Source organism: Sinohyriopsis cumingii, chromosome 15 (genome assembly GCF_028554795.1).
Source record: "Sinohyriopsis cumingii isolate HCF-2022 chromosome 15, ASM2855479v2, whole genome shotgun sequence".
Taxonomy (NCBI): domain Eukaryota; kingdom Metazoa; phylum Mollusca; class Bivalvia; order Unionida; family Unionidae; genus Sinohyriopsis; species Sinohyriopsis cumingii.
In genome coordinates, this window is record NC_142975.1 from 17,125,149 (window position 1) to 17,130,132 (window position 4,984).

Sequence of the window (4,984 nt, forward strand, 5' to 3'; positions counted from 1 at the left end):
CGAGTCGGCCCGTCTTGTTCGTTATGTTTACCCGAAGGCTTACTTGCGAGTTTTAATGTTATTTCCATTTAGATTCTGTGCTCATATTTGTATGCCATATATTTTTTCAAACTCACATGTATATATATATTTCTTCCATTTAATTTTTTTAAATAATATTTTTTTAATTTTGTTTTTCAATTCAAATTACATTTTGCAAATTCAATGTCTCTATTGCGAAATCTGTTGTATCCAATACTTCATCGAAAGTTTGTACACTTCTCTAATTTTCCTTTTCCTTTCACTATCATCAGATGTTTGTGATTTATCTGATTTATCTGTTTCCTCATCGTGTTGTTAAGATCTCCTTATTTTCTTTTTCTTTTTTCTTTGGATTTGTTTGTTCTGTCTGATCCTGTTCTTTTGTCTTCAGTTCATGTGATTTTTTCTCTCTGTCTTTATGTCCCTGTTGTTTATCTTTGGATTGTTTCTCACTGAGTGCCTGGGTTGTTAGCTTTTTGTTGGGATGCTCTTGTGTCTCTTTTTCTCTTGTATTTGTCTGCTGTATGCGTTTCCTGTTCCTTGGTTTCGGTTTTGATGCCTGTGTGCCTTCTTGTTCCCTCATTTCATTTTGCCTGGAGGTAGTGGGTTCTCAATTTAGTGTATTGGATAGAATTTTTGTTGTTGGGCATTTCCGGGGAGTGTGACCTACTTTCCCCGCACTTTTTATATTTTCTATGGAATATACAGCCCTTGTACCATGATAGCACAAGGAAACCATGTAGAAAGAAGGCTTTCTTTATTGTCTTTAGTTTTTCTTTCTCTATCTCCAAAATTCTCATTCCGTTCTTGAAGGAAAAACCGGGATGTGTATCCATTCTTGCCCCTGTCACTTTTATTTGGAACTTCTTTTCAAATTTCTCTACTGTGGCCTCGAGTGGAATCTCGAATGGAATCTCTGATAAGTGTTACTCTGCTGTCCTTCTTTTGATCTTCCTTATAAACGGCGGTGGTTCCCTTATGTTTACGGTGAACTTTCCACAGTTTAATTCCCCATACGGCAATACAGGTTCGTTTCCCTTAGGTCTTATGACATAGCCATCTTCCCCTTTTCTATTTAGCGAATCTGTAAGGTTGATGAATTTGTTGTTCAAAATTCTCAAAATGGTCAACATCCTTGCCATACTCGGTCTTTTTTCAGGTTCGACTTCTCTAATATCTAAGGGGCCCCGAGTGGCCGAGTGGTCTAAAGCGCTCTCCGTTACGGATCACTGCCATCTCACCTCTGTCTGCGTGGGTTCGAGTCTAGGATTCGGCCAATGTGGGTATGTAAGAAAGCTTGCCAGTAGCTTCTCGTGGGTCGGTGCTTCTTCCCGGGTTCTTTCTCCACCATTAATACTGGCCACCATGCATAGCCTATCGTATGCTGACAAATGGCGTTAAACCCCACAACAACAACAACTCTCATATCTATTTCTTGTGTCCCTTGTTTGTATGTACATTCTAAAAAGGCTCCTTCTGTTTTTTCAATTCTCCTGGTGTGAAAAGTTTTCTCCATTTCTGCTACTTCCCTGTGTTTAAACATTTGCGTTTTGCACGTGCAACGCGTGATTGTCGTTCAGTCAATTGATACTTGGATTTTTTTTTCAGTTTTGTAACTATTGTACAAGTTGTAAATTTTTATACTTTACGTATACTGTTTCATGATCCTTAGTCCATTCTATATTAGTATTTTTCCTGGCTATACCTATCCGTGGACGAAAACACAGTTTGGGAGGGGGTTCCAAGTTGATATTCCGTTTGCTTTGTACGTGCCATTGCCGACGATAAAACAACAGACTGAACTTCTCAAGAAGGATTAGCAGATACGAACGACAAGAAAAGCCTAAAGACACTTGCCGGAGAGGAGCTTTACAAAAGCGAGAGCGAGCAAGGGTAAAAAGTTTATTGATTTTAGCATGCTATATTAATTGTTGTCAACCCTAAACTCTTGCCACAAATATACCTAGCTTACGAGCGATTAATGCGAGAGGGTGGTTTTCTTGGGAGGGGGTTTGCAAATAGGCCGACCCTTACTCCTAACACCCCTGAAACCTGCTTTATCATAATCTCTGTGTGTGTAATGGTGCAAAGCCTAAATCAAAGGGATATATATATATATATATATATATATATATATATATATATATATATATATATATATATATATTGCCCCCCTCCGCATTGTTTGGACCTCACCCCAGAAAAAATTCGTGTGGATGCCGTAGCTTGTTTCCTGTCTGTTGCTGTTTTCAGCAATAATTATAATGATATATCACAAGTGCTCTTCTCGTGCTTAAATGGTGTGAATAGTTGATTGTGTTTAATTGTAAAGACTAATTAGTTCTGAGGATCTGGGAGTAAATTACATTCCTTGTTGGGACCCGAGTGGCCAAGTGGTCTAAAGCGCTCTTCGTTACGGATCACTGCCATCTCACCTCTGTCTGCGGCGGTTCGAGTCTAAGATTCAGCCAATGTGGGCATGTGAGAAAGCTTGCCAGTAGCTTCTCGTGGGTAGGTGGTTCTTTCCGGGGTTTTCCGGGTTCTTCCTCCACCATTAATACTGGCCGCCATGTATAGCCTATCGTGCTGAAAAATGGCGTTAAACCCCACAATAACAACAACAAAACATTCCTTGTTTAGATATACACAATTGTATCAGTGTATCCTGACCTAGGTCGGATTCCCACCCACAATCCATTAATTGCAAATGTGAATAGTAATGTTTGTTCGATGTGGAAAGTATGTTATTATTGTTATTATTGTTATTATTATTATTACTATTATTATTATTATTATTATTGTGTTCAGATTCATTTTAGGTAATATAGAAGAATTTAGCCTTTAATATTATTTATGATTCATTGAAATACGGTTTATATGTATGTTAAACGAATACTACTTAAATCTTCTTTCTAGTTCCATTGATTATTTCTGGTAAATTGTCAGTGTGAATATAGGCAGAGGATAAAATTCTTCTGAGTTTCTTAAAATACTAGGGAAAAATTCTTCTTTCAGAATATGTTGAAGAGCTGATGGCAGCAATAGAGGATATGGTCAAGAAGCCAGTCTGTTGATTTACAGTTACCGCCACTTCTATGCAGCCAATCCAGAGGCCAGACAAGTCGAATGCTGTCCAGGCTCACACATCACGATTAGCAAGATAGGTACAAGGCCTTGAAACCTGTGTAGTTACCACTTCAGTTGGAAAATTCCAGCTGATTGCATCTCCTGCAGGCAAAGCAAATTAGATTTAATGGACCTTAACCAAAACAAAGTCGATACGGATTCATTTTTGTAGCACATATTCAGAATCATACATCATAACAAAATTATTATTCATTCTACTACAATACTATTTAAATCTTGTCTCCAATTCTCTTAATTATTTTTTAGTAAATTATTTGTGGGGATATAGGAAGTAGGTGTAATTCTTGTTAGCTTCTTAAATTACGTTGGGGGGGGGGGGATTCCTTCTGTCAGACTGTTGAAGGGAGTTTATGGCAGTAATGGAGGATATCGTCAAGAAGTCAGAGTCTCTTGATAGTTACCGCCATCTCTATGCAGCCGATTCCAGAGGTCAGACAAGTCGAATGCTGTCCAGTCTTACACATCCCATTTGCACGCAAAGTACTAGTCTGGTTCCCTGCTAAGTATGCTCCCTGCGTTGCACTTTGCTAGTACAGCGGAGTGCAACGCGAAGGGAGCATACTAAGCACGGAACCAGACAAGCAAAGTACAAGTTCTTAAAATGAGTGTAGCTAACACTTTCACTTGAGAAGTTCCATCTGATCGCATACACTCAAAATATTGGCAAAGCAGCTTGATTTAATTTATTTTAATCAAAGGAAAGTCCTGGATTTTTAATCAAAATAAAGTTGGTGCAGATTTAAATTTTTAGCACACATTCAAGATCGTATATTGTAACAAAATAATTATACATTCAAATACTATTTTAACTTTTATTACTATTTACAAATTTTTGTTATAAAAATTTTCAGCGTGCATATAGGCAGTGGATGAAATTCTTCTTTCTTAAATTATGGTGGGAAACATTTCTTCTTTCAGAATATGTTGAAGATTTGATGGCAGCACTGGAGCAAATGGTCAGGAAACTAGTCAGTTGATAGTTACCACCATCTCTATGCAGCCAATCCCTGCGGCCAGACAAGTCGATGGCTGTCAAGGCTCTCACATCACGATTTGCGAGATAACTACACGTGCGTGAAACGTGTAGTTACCACCTTCACTTGGGAACTTCTGATTGCATCTACTGCAAAGGATGGCAAAGCAACTCGGATTTCACGGCCAAGATATCTCCAGCACCATCTTACCAGCTGCCTGTATGCAGTGTATCTATTACGACTGAAACTAGAATATGCAGCATATTTTAGACTTGAATAAAGTTATATTATGTCACCTATTCTGGTTTTAACTTATTTATTTCAAGTTTTCTGAGTCAAGACCTTTGGCATAAAATTAGACTTTACTACGACCAATGGTAGGAAGCTAAATGAATCTAAAGTGAATAGGAACAGACAACAATATGTTTTAAATGTCATAGTACAGAGTCTGTTCAAGAAATAGAAATGACAGCATTGTTCGATTGAAGTTATAACAGAAAAATGATGCTAGCAAAGTTTATTCTTCAAAGGTTTGGATGAAAACTCCATTTAAGAAAAATGTCACATTTACTCAATGAAGGAGGGATTTCAGGAATTTATGTGCGACTTTGTTTTATATTTATGTGTATACAGCGATCATTGTTCCCAAAAGGGACCTGATATTGGCGCCATAACTATTGTGAGAATATTTTGCCTATAATTGTTTACGTACTCTTATAGAATTTCCTCGCGATTTCCATACTGCTGTCTGTAGGCATAGTAGGCTGCTTCCAAGACATATTTATCCAAGCAACTGTCACAAATCCAGGATGATCGATGATACAATCCACATTGAGCTCCTC

The 4,984-nt window shown here is 37.8% G+C and overlaps 1 long non-coding RNA gene across 1 annotated transcript; it reads left to right on the forward strand.

The window, feature by feature from the left end:
- Positions 1 to 462: 462 nt before the first annotated feature.
- Positions 463 to 4,232, forward strand: LOC149781339 (uncharacterized). The gene is made up of 3 exons (XR_016414501.1): positions 463 to 1,914; positions 3,037 to 3,185; positions 4,087 to 4,232. It is a non-coding gene; the product is annotated as an uncharacterized LOC149781339 (long non-coding RNA).
- Positions 4,233 to 4,984: the final 752 nt, after the last annotated feature.